Below are 16948 nucleotides of genomic sequence, written 5' to 3' on the forward strand. Positions count from 1 at the left end.
GGTGCGGGAGATCAGATCACATATCCTGATTCGGGGGAAAGATCACAGTTCTTTGGACTCGTGAATGGTTGAGGTGGGTGAAATCTGGTTGAGAGGATGCGGCTTGCACGCGGAGATGCTTGCGAGATGATGGCCTCGACTAGGCCATGGCGAGATCGGGTGCGCACAGCTTGGGCTATGCATCTTTCTGAACCAAATCTGTATCAAATATGCATTTTATTTCTGATTTACGATAACCTATACGAAACAAAAGTATAATATTAACTCGACGAAATTATCATCATCTGTTAACAATAAGACTAATTTAAGTGGTATGTAGATCGCACTTTTGTGCTCTCATCACGCCCCCCAACTAGCTTATTGCTAGTCTCTAGCAATTAATGAGCAAATGATAACATGAGAGTACAAAAGATGTTGGTCAATCCTTTGACTTTTTATTAAAGCTAAAGACACAAAACTAAGATACGTACCCACTTTCGTAGAGCATCACGATTGCACTTAGCATGTGCAACAAGCCGTTAAACCCCTAGGTTACCCTAGTGGACGAGTGTTGTCTCGTGAGAATTTTCAGGAATGTTACCCACAAACATCATGAATGATATGAAACGAGATCCTAAAAATATGAAATAAAGCCTAAGCTAATACACATGTAATTAATTAATATATATTTTCAAGCACGGCAACTTTGAAAACAAGGAAAATATGAAAGTGTAGTGTGCATAAAATAGTATGACTTTCTCAGAGTACTAATACCTCCACCACATCATGGTACCGCTTGAATTTTAGGTGTACTACTCAAGTTCACAAGTGTTTACTACAGTTTATTAGAGCCTGATCCATCAAATTTTTGGAATATCTTATGTTGTCTAAAATTGTCAAGAATGGTTCGCATAAAAAAAGGAGCTATCAATCCCAACTAAATATCCAAAGTACACAAAGGTCCAATACAATGGAGTCAAACCAGCCATTACCACATGTCACTGGGTTCAGCCCGACCAACCCTATTCATGCTTCTTTTTTTTTTTAAACACATATGGTGATTACAATAGTCCAACCCCCTTAGGCTCTAGCAAGGTCCATGTAGCGAGTTTTCGGCCAATGACTCCTGATCCAGTTGGCTCAAGGCATTAGGTGAAACACCCCTCGGGCTTAATTACTCGAACCAAACTACGCCACGAGGTTGGACTAGTCATCTCCTCATTTATTTATTTATTTATTTTTATTTTTTTATTTTTTTTCAAGATAGAGAAGGTAAACTGAACCATATAATGTGACTGCAACGTGACTATAGGTCAACCAAGGTCGGAACATAAGGCACTTAGATGATCTAGCTGGGGTATTCAACCTCTATCTTTATGTGAAAACCAAATCGAGAACCTTATAGTACAGACAAGGATACTCGTACTTCTTTTATAGATATGGCTTAATAAAAATGCATTAAACAAATGTGAACTCCTGAGGCCTTCCTGTAATCATTAAATACATGTGCGGGGATCTAATAATAGGTCTCTGATCAGTCATAGTATGCATGTATTTCTTGCCTTAATATTTGCACAAACTCAATATGAAAATACATATGCATTTGCTTAGAAAAGAATGCAAAAACTTTTTTTTTTTTTTGCAAAATATTTTCCTCCCCCCAACTTAAACATTGCATTGTCCTCAATGTAATAGATGCAAGAAAACTATATATGAAAGACAATAAAGAAAATAATATTAGGAAGAAGAGGAATACCTTGAGCTGTTGATATCTAGAAAATAAGACCTACAAAATAAGAAGAAAACTAGAAGTAAAAGAAAATTTAATTCTAACTAATATACACATACCTTTGCCTTCATGTTCAGTCATAAGAAGGCTCCCCCAAGAAAAAAGAGTCTTCTTCATCTGCAAAATTCTCAAGAAAAGGTTTAAGTCTGTGTCCATTTACCTTAAAAATTCAACCATCCCGTGGATTCTCAATCTCAACCGCCCCATGTGGAAAAACAGTTTTTATAATGTAAGGACCTGTCCATCTCGATCGCAACTTACCAGGAAACAGACATAAGCGGGAATCATATAAAAGAACTTTTTGCAAAGGTTCAAAAGATTTTTTTTAAAATTGATTTATCATGTAAGATGTTCATTCGTTCTTTGCAAATTTTAGCATTGTCATAAGCATCTCTGCGAATCTCATTAAGCTCGTTCAATTGCAATTTTCTAGCTAGACTGGCATCTTGTAAATCAAAATTCAATTTTCTAATTGCCCAATACGATTTATGCTCTATTTCTACAGGCAGATGACACGCTTTTTCGTAAACTAGCCGGTAGGGAGACATGCCAAGAATGGTTTTGTATGCAGTACGATAAGCCCATAATACATCTGATAGTTTTAAGGACCAATCTTTCCGTGATGGGTTCACCGTTTTCTCTAAAATACGCTTGATCTCTCTATTGGCTAACTCTACCTGGCCACTAGTTTGCGGGTGATATGGGGTAGCAACTTTGTGGGTGACACCATACTTTTTTAATAATGTCTCAAAAGGCTTATTACAAAAGTATTTTCCACCATCACTAATTATGACCTTAGGCATCCCAAATCGTGAAAAAATATTTTCTTTTAAAAACTTCAGGACGGGTTTGTGATCATTGGTCTTACAAGCAACAGCTTCTACCCATTTGGACACATATTCGACACCGACTAAAATGTACTCATATCCAAAAGATGGTGGGAATGGGCCCATAAAATCGATACCTCAACAATCGAAAATTTCGATAATAGTAATGGGTTGAAGAGGCATCATTTGCCTACGAGTTAGACTTCCAATACGTTGACATGGATCACATGTCCTGCAGAACTCGTGGGCATCTTTGAACATAGTGGGCCAATAGAAACCACATTGCAAAACTTTTGCAACAGTTTTCTTAGAGGCAAAGTGTCCACCGCAAGCATCAGTGTGGCAGAAAGAAAGTACGCTTTGTATATCATGATCCGGTATGCATCGTCTAAAGATTTGATCATTGCAATATTTAAACAAATAGGGTTCGTCATAGTAATAATTCTTTACTTCGCGCAAGAAAATTTTTCTATCTGTCGACTCCCAATGCTCCGGCATCCGGCTTGTAACAAGAAAATTTATAATATCTGCATACCATGGTATACTAGAAAGTGCAAACAACTGCTCTTCAGGGAATGAGTCCTTGATGGAAAACTGTGGCACTGAATCATGAAAAACTAATCGTGATAAATGGTCAGCAACCACATTCTCTACTCCTTTTTTATCTTTGATAGTATTCGTCCTTTTCCTGTCTAACTAAATATATGCTAGACCGATCGTTGTTAGAACCGACGAACAAAGTTTAAATTTAATTTACTCTTACCTGTTCTACCCGAAGAATAGTGGTTGTAAGAGGTCGATCCACAGGGAGGCGGTTGGAGTTACATAAAAATTAGAACGTTCACTCGGATTCAAAATCGATTTTTGAATAACAAAAGAAAAACATTACTTTGAGGATGTTAAATGATTCTCTAGTCTGCCAGAGAAGGTTTTCTATTTGAAAATAACGAAAAGACAAATACTTGGAATAGAAGAGCATTTATAAATTAAATAAAATATTTAACTATTTAAAGAAAAACTTTGGCATGGATGAAAACAGTGCTTAGGAAGATTGAAGCCTGAAACATAAACAGCATGAAAGAAAATTTCATATATTGCAACTAAAACAAGAATTCTTGAATGCATAAAAATAAATTGCAGAAATTAAACTTAACCTAAAACATGAATTGCATAAAAGAAAAATTAATGGATTGCATAAAAGAACAATTACAATAGTAAATGAAGATTGGAAGCCTAATGCTTCCTCCTTCTACAAAATAAAATATAAAAACAAAGGAAGAAAAACAAGAAAACTCCCCTTTTCCCTCTCTCCTATTTTTTATTCTTTCTTTTCACAAAACAGAGCCATCTCCCCTGTTTGATTTTCTTTTTGATTTTCTTTCTTCTCTCCCAAACCGAGCCCTCTCCCCTGTTCTTCTCTTTTCTGTGGACCCGCCGGCCCCCTTCTTCTTCCTCGCCGAGCTCTCCTCCTCCTGCCGAGAAATCCCCTATTTATAGATCGCCCGAGCCTGGAGGAAGAGAAACGGGCGAGGGATCATGGCCGCTGGGATTTCGGAAGAGGAGGAGGGCGCGGTCTGCGACCGTGGGCGGGATCTCGGCTGCATCACGGCGGAAGCATAGGCGGAGGAGGCTGGATCACGGGACGGTTGCTGGAGGAGGAGGCGATCATCCGAGATCGCACATGGAATGGAAGGCGATCCGGGATCGATGGGAGGATGCCGTGGAAGATGGACGGATGCGGCTGGAGGCGATCTGTGAGGCGGGATCGTTGGAAGGAGGGGCTGGCCGCTGGGATTCCGGGATGATTGGGCGCGATGGAGGAGGCTGGATCGCTGGGATGTTCACCGCGTGAAGAACGCGGGCTGCTGGCACGGTGGCTGGCACGGGAGTTGGATGCATTCGAACGGGCACTTGGGATCGATGTGGCGGACGCATGGGATCATTCCCTCTCCCCTGTTTTCGCATGGATGCTTTGATGCGGGTGAGAGGATCTCCCTTCATTGAATATGGGTTATGTGCCAGTTTCTGCAATGGAATTGGATTTTGGAAGAAGGTCTGGGACTTTCTTTGCCCTCCTGAGATGGGAGGAGTCATCTGTTCTGACTGGAGGTCAATTGCAAGTCTTTCAAGTCATGGGTCACCCAGCACCTCATAGTTATGATATGGTCAAATTAGATCTGCTAAAATTCTTTCCCAAAAGTATAGAAAAATTGGATCCGGACCCGAACCCGACTCGGACCCGACTCGGACCCGAACCCGACTCGGACCCGACTCGATCTTCAACCGGGTCGGATCTGGAAAGGGATCATTCTGAAGTCAAATTTGTACTCAATGTGCATTTTATCTCTAATTTATGATAATCTGTGTCAAACCCAAATATAATATTAATCTAGTGAATTTATTATTATCGGTTAGCAATAACATTAATTTTAGTGACATGTAGATCGCACTTTTGTGCTCTCATCACACCCCCCAACTAGCTTATTGCTAGTCTCTAGCAATTAACAAGCAATCGATGAAAATGAGGGCACAAAAGATGTAGTCTAACTTATGACTCTCTTTTTTTTTTTCTTTTTTTTTTTTTTTTAAACTAAATACACAAAACTAAGATATGTACCCATTTTCGTAGGGAATCACGATTGCACTTAGCACGTGCAACAAGCCTTTAAACCCCTAGGTTACCCTAATGGACGAGTGTTGTCTCGTGAGGGTTTGCAGTGAAGTTACCCACAAACTTCATCAGTCAGGGATTTCCAATTTTTAACTCGAAATTTGAAACAAGTATTACTGTATGAACTTAGAATTGCAAGGACAATAAAGACTTATTGCTATCATATTTAAGCAGACTCTAACTCAAGTTTCATTACTCCCCATCTATCTGCTAACAAGTCAAGAATGTAGTGAGGTGCAAGATAGTATCATATAAATGAGTGGCTTTCACTTACTTCCAACATGATCACTTCAATTTTCAAGACTTTCTAGAGTTAAATGGTAATGAACACCCCAGATTTATTTATTTATTTATTTATTTTATTTTTATTTTTTTTTGAATGAAAAGAAGAATGACTTGTGCAATATCTAGCCTTATTAAGCTTTCTAGCTAACCCATGTAGCGAGTGTTAGGCCAATGACTCCCAATCCAGATGGCTCAGGGCACTAGGTGTAGAGACACCCTAACAGGCTTAATAACTCAAGTTAACTAGGCTTCAAGGCCAAATTAGTCACTCCGAGTTTAATCTCAATCATACTCACCTTTTTACGCGAACACTCGCTGCTTGTCAGGCAAGAGGCCCGGTTACTCAGTGAGAAGACTTAAAATAAACTCATTATTTTTATTTTATTTTATCTTTCTTTTTTTTCTTTTTTTTTCTTTTTTTTTTTGATTAGGATGTTTCATCACACATATAACTTTAAATTATCCCGAAGATTAAAAGTATTCATATTAGTTGCAAGTATACATACCCCACTATTCATATGCTTACGTGTTGGTGCTAAATCATCTTGTAACATGTTAGCAGAAGATAGGTGGGACGAAAACTGAAGCTAGAACTGCTATCATATTCCTTAACTCAAAGCTATTGTCAAAGCAATTCCTAGTTTGTACAGCCAAAAAGATTAGAGTTTGAGTTAAAAATTTGAACTCCTTTTTTTTTTAATTTTAATTTTTTTTTTGGCATAAAAAATCAAAAATATTCTCACCCCCATACCTAAATCTAACATTGTCCTCAATGTTAAAGAGAATTTAAAGCAGTAATAGGATAGAGGAGAAGTTACCTGATATGGGTGGATAAAGTAACAATTGGGGCCAAAAACCCCCAAACCTGCATGTTAGTAATTTTTTAATTTTTTTTATTTTAATTATTATTATTATTATTATTATTATTTTAATAATATTTACATGTTGGGTTGCCTCCCAAGAGCGCTAAGTTTTATGTCTTCAGCCGGACAAAATGTAAATCCTCCTTTTTTTTCAACCATTATCTAAGAATGGTTTTTGGAAGAGTCTGATGAAGAACAGTCGGCTGATGACGATCTATGCTCATAAGGAGAACAGAACTAAGGGGCGCATGTTTGACCCCTTCCTCGGAATGGGCAAGGTAAGCCTCTAAAGGATCCTTATTATAGGTTTGTAAGAAAGTCTCCTGAACCAGACTTTCAATCATGTCAACTTCATTGATTTCTTTGTCATCTAGTGGTTGTTTACTTATGTTAAAGACATTAAGTTCGACTTTCATGTTGCCAAAAGATAACTTCAGCATCCCATTTCGACAGTTAATCACAGCATTTGCTGTATCTAAGAAAGGTCTACCTAAATTATAGGTGTGTGACTGTCTGGATGTATTGCAGGTTCAGTCTCAGGATAACGAAGTCCACAGGATAGTAAAACTCATTTACTTTCACTATTACATCCTCTACAATCTCCTTGGGGTACTTCACGTCCTATCTGCTAAGGAAAGGGTAATATTTGTGGGCTTTAATTCTCCCCAACCTAACTTTTGGTACACATAGTAGGGAAGTAGGTTCACACTGGCTCCTAAATCTAATCGGGATCTCTGGATGATCGTCTCTCCTATTTTTATTTCAATGGTGGGGGCAACCAGGGTCTTTGAATTTCGGGGCAATCTGTTGTTGAATGAGAGATGAGGCTTGTGCAGCCATAACAGCTTGCCTAGAATACTGGTTTTTCTTTTGACCGTGGTGAGGTCTTTCAAGAATTTTGTATAGGAGGGAATTTGTCTTATGGCATTGAGAAAAGGTATATTTATATTGAACAGTTTTAAAGACTTCCATGATATCATCAAAGTTAGATTGTTTTCTTGGAGTCCCGAAGTCTGCTGGGGGAAGGGAACCTTGGGTTTGTATGTTTCTATAGGTTTTTCCCTTTTTCTGGTTTGTCCTGTTCTTGACCTCTCTTCTGAATTGGGTTCTTATCGGATTTATTTTTATTTTCTTTTTCATATTCAGAAAGTTGGACTTTATTGTCCACTTGCTTGCCAGACCTTAGAGTGGTAATCGCCTGGACTTCATAGGTCGGATTTCCATTGATTTGATACGGACCTCTTTGATCTTGATTTTGTTGTCTACTAGGGTTAGGCACTGGTTGACTAGGTAGTTCACCTTTCTTTCTATCCTCTAGAGAGTTTGCTATTTGGCTTAGACTAACCTCAAGTTTTGCAATTGCTTGCGCATGGAATTGGTTAGTCTGGGGCTTGGGCTGTATTGGTCTGTTGTTGTTGTTGATAAAATCTTGTTGTTGTTTCATCATATTAGCCATCATGGTTTTCTAATTGTGAAGGTTGCTGTGGGATAGGGGCATTATAAGGAGGTACAGATGGAACAATGGTTGGTTTATTTGTAATGGACCTATCCTGGAGAAGTTGTTCTGAAAACCTGGTGGACCACCTTGATGCTGATAGGTTCATTTTGCTTGTATGAGAAATTTGGGTGGAACCTATATATCAGGGTGATAAACTGGCTGAACGAGTTGGGAGTGGGCTTCTTAAAGGCACTATATGAATTTAGAGCATTTGCTTGCTCGGCCTTTATGGTGGGCAGATTAAGGCAGCACTCCACTAGATGCTCCGGACTGTTACACAAGACACACAAATTATATGACTCGTGATCTACTTTCATGACGTGATTTGACTCTTTGTATGAACTCGAACTAGTGGAAATAGTGAAGCATCAAACTTTTTGCTTAAGTTATTCATTCCAGTCACCAGATTGGGACATGACATTTTTGAGTTCTGGATCTGTTTTCATTTCATAATTACCTGGTTTTCTAGATCCGAACTCATCTCTATTTACTTCCTCACCATAGCTACTCAATTTTGGGCATTCTCGTCTAAGTCAACAAGAATTCATAGGCTGATGCCGGGGTTTGGGTTCGGGCATGAACCTACCTTTATGCATGGACTCGATTCATGTTTCTATGTGCCGGAGTTATGTCCTTTATAAAAGAAGTGGACCTCAGATCAGCCTTATCAAGGCCCATGGTGTGGGCATTTTGACCAGACAAGTTCATGGAATCGTTCACCAAGTTTGAAAGAATTCTTCTCAGATTTTTCTCTAAAAAGTTCTGATGGGCATCCTTAATTTTTCAGTTATTACCATGGGGATAGAACTTAGCCATGAACTTCCTAGACAGCTGTTCCGATGTGATGGAATTTGAAAGCAAGGGAACAGCCATGCAGCCAGCACGATCTTCTAAAGTCATGGGAAACAATCTTAATTTATTACCCTCTTCATCTAAGTTTTATTTCTAAATGTTTTGACAGATTGTCCAAAAACTTGTTAGATGGAAATTTAGGGGGGGGTTGTTCCCCACTTCCCTCGAAACCCATGGAAAACTTGGGGTAACATGGTTTTATTGTATGCAGCCCGAATTTCAAATTGGGCTGCATTATTTATTGGCAATTACTATACATGTAGGTGGACTAGCGGATCAGGAGCGAATAATTCATTCAGGGTTCAATTGTTCACCCATTGTAGGAGATCGACGGTTGGTTTACAGTTCGCAGGTTATGATGAAAGTTCTATCAATCTCAGGTCAAATGGGGTTAACTTATCCCTTAATGACCTATTCTACCATGCATACATTTTCCACAACTTAATTAGACTCAATTTTTTAACGAAATCCTAAAGATAAGAAGAAGGGGCTAGACCAAGATGACCAAATCAACAACCCACAACAATTTGACCCTATTAGTCTTAGAGCTAAGTGAGGTTTAGTAGCTTCTTAAATCTAGTTTGCACAGAGACTTATCAGGTTAAAAAGTTCCTGAATTTCTCTAGATTAGACGCTCCTAATCTCCCCTTTCAGATTAAGCTTGAGCTTACCAGTTAAGTGATCCAGACCAGTGACAGAAAAGTCCGGGTGTGCGTTTGGTGCAGAAGGATACACCGATACCACAATACCCGTAAACAGTTCTCACTGTTGTAAAACTTTCCTTAGACATCACCAATTACTAAATCCTCACTGGAGTGGCTTTCAGCCGCTTCTTTCCAAGGAGCCTAATTGAGCTCGAAAACCCTAAGGCCAACGTTCTAATTTGATTTTTAATTTAATTTGGCTTAGGAAATGTATGCAAGGTTGGTGATTTTTGGGGTAAGGACAGGTAATGGACTTCCGACCTTATCTTTTTAATGGGTTTGCCCTTTAATTACTTTATGCAAATGCTTAATACTAAATGCAGCAAATAATCAATATTTTTTTTTTAAAGTTTATGCAATGTCATTAGGTTTGTATTGATTAAATGCAGCAAGCAAAAATTTTTTTATTTTTTATTTTTATTTTTTATAATTTTTTTTTATTTTTATTTTTATTTTTTTTATAGCAATAACTTGAATGTAAACTAAAACACATCTTAGTGCGTCAGTCAATCTCCGAATGCCCGTTGAATAAGCTCTGGAGATTACTCCGTGAGGAGTCCCATAGAGTATGATAACCTCGGGGGATTGCACCCTATCAATTACTAACAAAAATAATAATTTTTTATATATTTTTTTTGATTTAATTTAAAATTTTTTTCTTTTTTTCTACTTCAAATTTCGAATCTCAGAATTCAAATTTTGAATTAAAAAAAAAATTGGAATTTTTTGATTTTTTTAAAATTTAAATTTTTTTTTTGAATTTTAAATTTTGAATTTCAAATTTCAGAATTTAATAACTACGAAATTATTAACTAGAAATTATCAAATAAGGAAAAATTAATAAAAATAAAAAAATAAAAAAAATAAAAAACTTACTACCGGAGTACGTTTCACTCCGGACATCCAAAATTTGATTTGATCTTCGTGATCGTTCTTGCTTCTCGATTTGCCTCCCCGACAGCCGGCGCCAAAATTCTGTTCGTCCTTTTTCTGTCTAACTAAAAATATGCTAGACGATCGTTGTTAGAACCGACGAACAAAGTTTAAATTTAATTTACTCTTACCTGTTCTACCCGAAGAATAGTGGTTGTTAAGAGGTCGATCCACAGGGAGGCAGTTGGATAATAAAAATTAGAACGTTCACTCGGATTCAAAATCGATTTTTGAATAACAAAAGAAAAACATTACTTTGAGGATGTAAATGATTCTCTAGTCTGCCAGAGAAGGTTTTCCATTTTGAAAATAACGAAAAGACAAATACTTGGAATAGAAGAGCATTTATAAATTTAATAAAATATTTAACTATTTAAAGGAAAACTTTGGCATGGATGAAACAGGTGCTTAGGAAGATTGAAGCCTGAAACATAAACTGCATGAAAGAAAATTTCATATATTGCAACTAAAACAAGAATTCTTGAATGCATAAAAATAAATTGCAGAAATTAAACTTAAACCTAAAAATGAATTGCATAAAAGAAAAATTAATGGATTGCATAAAAGAACAATTACAATAGTAAAATGAAGATTGGAAGCCTAATGCTTCCTCCTTCTACAAAATAAAATATAAAAATAAAGGAAGAAAACAAGAAAACTCCCCTTTTCCCTCTCTCCTATTTTTTATTCTTTCTTTTCACAAAACAGAGCCATCTCCCCTGTTTGATTTCTTTTTGATTTTCTTTCTTCTCTCCCAACCGAGCCCTCTCCCCTGTTCTTCTCTTTTCTGTGGACCCGCCGGCCCCCTTTTTCTTCCTCGCCGAGCTTCCTCCTCCTGCCGAGAAACTCCCCCTATTTATAGATCGCCCGAGCCTGGAGGAAGAGAAACGGGCGAGGGATCATGGCCGCTGGGATTCCGGAAGAGGAGGAGGGCGCGGTCTGCGGACCGTGGGCGGGATCTCGGCTGCATCACGGCAGAAGCATAGGCGGAGGAGGCTGGATCACGGGACGGTTGCTGGAGGAGGAGGCGATCATCCGAGATCGCACATGGAAATGGAAGGCGATCCGGGATCGATGGGAGGATGCCGTGGAAGATGGACGGATGCGGCTGGAGGCGATCTATGAGGCGGGATCGTTGGAAGGAGGGGCTGGCCGCTGGGATTCCGGGATGATTGGGCGCGATGGAGGAGGCTGGATCGCTGGGATGTTCACCGCATGAAGAACGCGGGCTGCTGGCACGGTGGTTGGCACGGGAGTTGGATGCATTCGAACGAGCACTTGGGATCGATGTGGCGGACGCCATGGGATCATTCCCTCTCCCCTGTTTTCGCATGGATGCTTTGATGCGGGTGAGAGGATCTCCCTTCATTGAATATGGGTTATGTGCCAGTTTCTGCAATGGAATTGGATTTTTGGAAGAAGGTCTGGGACTTTCTTGCCCTCCTGAGATGGGAGGAGTCATCTGTTCTGACTGGAGGTCAATTGCAAGTCTTTTCAAGTCATGGGGTCACCCAGCACCTCATAGTTATGATATGGTCAAATTAGATCTGCTAAAAATTCTTTCCCAAAAGTATAGAAAATTGGATCCGGACCCGAACCCCGACTCGGACCCGACTCGGACCCGAACCCGACTCGGACCCAACTCGATCTTCAACCGGGTCGGATCTGGGAAGGGATCATTCTGAAGTCAAATTTGTACTCAATGTGCATTTTATCTCTAATTTATGATAATCTGTGTCAAACCCAAATATAATATTAATCTAGTGAATTTATTATTATCGGTTAGCAATAACATTAATTTTAGTGACATGTAGATCGCACTTTTGTGCTCTCATCAGATAGTGATGTCAAATTCTTGGAGTAGAAGTATCCATCGTATTAAGCGGTGGTTTGGCCTCTTTCTTATCCAACAAATATTTTAGTGCCGCATGGTCCGTGAAGATAACAATAGGGAGCACCAAGGATATAAGAGCGAAATTTATCTAAGGCAAATACTACTGCAAGCAATTCCTTCTCGGTGGTAGTGTAATTCATTTGAGCATCGTTTAAGGTTTTGCTTGCATAGTAAATGACATATGGCTTATTATCCTTACGTTGTCCTAGGACAGCTCCTATTGCATAGTCGCTAGCGTCGCACATAATCTCAAAAGGTAATGACCAATCGGGTGGTCGCACGATGGGTGCAGTGCTAAGCATAGACTTCAACTTTTCGAATGCCTCCTGACAGGTTTCAGTCCAATTGAACGGTGTATCAAGGGATAGGAGGTTACATAATGGTCGAGATATGACACTAAAGTCCTTGATGAACCTCCTATAAAATCCGGCGTGACCCAAAAATGATCTAACATCTCTAACCATCTTGGGTGCAGGTAGCTTAGCAATTAAATCAGTCTTAGCTCTATCTACTTCCATGCCCCTCGATGAAACAATATGTCCTAAGACAATTCCCTTTGGCACCATGAAGTGGCATTTCTCCCAATTCAGTATCAAATTCTTTCCATACATCGAGCTAAGACAGCTTGTAAATGTGACAGGCAATCATCAAATGTGTCGCCAAAAACGGAGAAGTCGTCCATGAACACTTCCAAAAATTTTTCGTTCATGTCTTCAAAGATGCTGAGCATGCATCTTTGGAATGTTGCAGGTGCATTACACAATCCGAATGGCATTCGTCGGAAAGCAAATGTGCCAAAAGGACAAGTAAAGGTAGTCTTCTCTTGATCTTCCGGTGAAATTTCAATTTGATAATATTCCGAATAGCCATCGAGAAAACAATAGAAATCATGCCCTGGCAACCCTCTCCAATACTTGGTCTAGGAAGGGTAGAGGAAAGTGATCCTTTCGTGTGACCAAATTCAGCTTTCGGTAGTCAACACACATGCGCCAACTCGTCGGGACACGAGTTGGAACTAGTTCACCTTGTTCATTTTCTACTACCGTCAAACCCCATTTCTTAGGAACGACTTGAGTAGGGCTTACCCACTTGCTGTCGAAAATTGGGTAAATAATATCCACGTCAAGCAACTTGAGGACTTTTGCCTTAACCACATCTCTCATTGTAGGATTTAACCTTCGTTGCATTTGCCTTGTAGTTTTGGCATTGTCCTCCAAATATATCCGGTGCGTGCAAATTAAGGAGCTAATTCCCTTCAAATCGGCAATAGACCACCCTAAGGCTCCTTTATGATTCTTTAAAACATCAATTAATTTTCTTTCTTGGGTATGATCAAGTCCAGACGAGATGATTACAGAAAAAGTATCTTCGGGTCCAAGAAAAGCATACTTAAGTTCCTTTGGTAAGGGTTTCAATTCGAGCTTGGGTGCTTGCTCATGGGATAGTACTATTTTCACCTCTCGAGGCGGACAATCCCTCAAATTCTCCTACTTTTGGTCTCCACCCATTGACCATCTTGATATCCAGATTATCCACAATAGGTGTGCCTGACAAATCATCATCATTGGTTCCATTAGGACACCAATCAATTAAGCTATCATTGAATGGGTCGTTAATTGTTTTAGCTAACAAATATTCTTCTGCGATGGTTTCAACCCAATCAACCTCCTTACTCTCTTCGGAATCATTGGGTTGTTTGCACACATTAAAAATGTTCAGTTCTAAGGTCATGTTACCAAAAGAAAACTTCATGACGCCATTCCTATAATTAATCAATGCATTAGAAGTTGCAAGGAATGGACGTCCTAAAATGACCGGAATCTGAGACTGTGAGTTCGAAGCTGGATGTGTGTCCAATATAATAAAATCGACAGAAAAGTAGAACTTGTCTACTTGGACTAATACATCCTCGATAATTCTCCTTGGAATTTTAACTGACCTGTCAGCTAATTGCAAAGTGACGGAGGTTGGCTTCAACTCACCTAAACCAAGTTGCTCATATACAGAATATGGCAACAAATTCACACTCGCCCCTAAATCTAACAATGCTCGCTCTATCCTAAAGTCGCCTATGATGCATGAAATGGTTGGGCAACCTGGATCTTTATATTTAGGGAGAATGTTGTGCTGCAAAATAGCACTCACATTTTCAATTAAAAATGCCTTCTTCTTAACATTTAGTCGGCGTTTGACAGTACACAAGTCCTTCAAAAATTTGGCATATGAGGGTACTTGTTTGATTGCATCAAGAAGAGGTATGTTGATCTTTACTTGTTTAAAAAGCTCAAGAATTTCAGAATTAGGTTCGAGCTTTTGCAACGGCTTTAACCGTTGTGGAAAAGGTGGAGGAAAAGGACATTCAACTTTCTTAGTAGAAGTTGGGACCTCAACTTCTTCTTTGTCCCTTTCATCAACTTTGGGAGCATCAGAATTAGAAGTGACCTGCGGTCTCAATGGGACGGTTTGATCAATGACTTTCCCATTACGCAAAGTCATGATGCTCTTTGCATGCTCTGTATGCGAACTAGAAGGAGCCGTATTATTACTACCGTGCACTTGTGGGTTAGGTTGGGATTGAGCTGGAAGCTTACCCTTCTCTTGGTACTTAGGACGGTAGTCAACATTGACAATTGGTTCCTTATGTCTTCAAAATTTCGAGTATTTTGAGCATTGATATTAGCTTGACCTTGTAGAAAAGTTTGTATGGATTGCAAGGTATCCTCGATATTTGGCTTTTGAGAAGGTGATGGTGCATAGGTAGGATGTGCAGGTGGAGGAGCTGAATGGTGTGCCTGTTGAGGATGATCGTTTCTCCACCTAAAGTTTGGATGATTCTTCCAACCAGGGTTATAGGTATTCGAGTATGGATCGTTATAAGGCTTTTGGTAGGAGTTCATAGCATTTGCTTGATCGTGCAAGACTTCTTTGAATACTGGTATGGTGGGACAATCTGTAGTAGTATGATCCGACATATCGCAGATACCACAACACTTATTTCTAAGTTCTATAGTCTTGACAGGCTCAATCTTCCTAAGCTCAATTTCTTCTACCTTCCTAGTGAGGGCTGCCATTTTAGCATGAAGATCATCCTCAGTTCTGAGGTTGTAAAGGCCTCCCTGTACAGAGCTAGTAAGCTTAGGTAAAGACTTGGTGTTTCTATCCCCGTTGTCCCAAAGTTGGGCAGTCTCAGCAAGGGAATCCAAATATTCCCACGCCTCATCAGGGTGTTTTTCTAAAAATCTACCATTGCACATGGTCTCTACAAACTGTTTCAACTGTGGAGATAAACCTTCATAAAAGAAGCTAATGGTTCTCCAAGTTTTGAATCCGTGATGAGGGCATGAGAGAAGAAGGTCTTTAAATCTTTCCCAACATTCATAAAATGTTTCATTATCTTTTTGTTGGAAATTGCTAATATGTCTTTTTAAAAAGTTGGTCCTTTGTGTGGGAAAGAACTTCTTCAAAAATTCTCTCTGCATATCTGCCAAGTTCTTATTGATCTAGGTCGCAACGAGTTTAGCCACGTTTTGGCCTTATCCTTTAGAGAGAAAGGGAACAATGTCAATTTGAGGACATCCTCGGTGACGTTTGGCACTCTAAATGTAATACTTAATTCTTCAAAATCTTTTAAATGAAGATACGGACTCTCGGATTCTAACCCGTGAAACTTGGGAAGCAATTGAATTACCCCGGGTTTGATGTCAAAATGTCCTACATTATTAGAAAAAAATTATGCATGAAGGTTGACTAGTCCTAGCCGGTTGTAAGTATTGTCTTAGGGTCATAACATGGGGTTCACGTTCTCGATCGTGGTGACTCCCCGCATCTTCATTAAAATCAGCCATCTCACAAGGTGTAAGATATTGAGAAGGAATTTTAGGGGTATGTCCTAAGGGATGATCTAAAGTTGTACGACTTAATCGACCAGTGTCGTCCCTATTCCACTTTAGCATGCAAAATATTTCCCTCTCTTATTTTATTTTATTTTATTTTATTTTATTTTTAAATATAAGTACTAACTAAAGATAACCTAAAACGGACACCCTAAAATAAAAATCTATTCACAATCAAACATGCAACAAAGCATTACACCTCAATTTCTAATATTTTTCTTAAATTTCTAGACAGCTCCTAACTGGTTTGAAGAGGGCACCTAAGCCTCCAATCCGGTCTAATAAACCGAGTTGACCAGGTAAGCTCACAGGTAAGTGGAGGGGTCACGATGCGTTCGCAAAGGTCCCACTTAAAACCCACTTGCCTCGAACAGATGAACTGTCTTCCTTATAGGGACAAAGCTTGCCTAGACATCAACTAAGCCACAGAGCGAAATTGGTGCAACTTTCGGTGGTCTTCGTCCTATTGAGCTCGAATGTCCTTAGGGGCCAACGTCTAGTTGATTTTAGTTAAGCTTAGGATATTTATGCACTGGGGTGATTTTTTGGGCTAAGGACGAGTGATGAAATCCCGACCTTATCTTTTTAAATGGGTTCTGCCCTTAAAATATTTTATGCTGATGCTTATACTATATGCAACAATCAAGAGATTTTTTTTTTAATGTTTTATGACATGACATTAAATTTCATTGAATAGGTGATCAAGCAAATTATTTATTTTTTTAAAAAATTTTATGAATTGAAGTTTGAAATTTGAAAT

General features: G+C 39.0%; 1 non-coding gene across 1 annotated transcript; it reads left to right on the forward strand.

Annotated features, from left to right (window-relative positions):
- Nucleotides 1-15619: 15619 nt before the first annotated feature.
- LOC120107607 lies at nt 15620-15728 on the forward strand. The gene has a single exon (XR_005509316.1). It is a non-coding gene; the product is annotated as a small nucleolar RNA R71 (small nucleolar RNA).
- Nucleotides 15729-16948: the final 1220 nt, after the last annotated feature.

Source organism: Phoenix dactylifera, unplaced genomic scaffold (genome assembly GCF_009389715.1).
Source record: "Phoenix dactylifera cultivar Barhee BC4 unplaced genomic scaffold, palm_55x_up_171113_PBpolish2nd_filt_p 000921F, whole genome shotgun sequence".
NCBI classification, from domain to species: domain Eukaryota; kingdom Viridiplantae; phylum Streptophyta; class Magnoliopsida; order Arecales; family Arecaceae; genus Phoenix; species Phoenix dactylifera.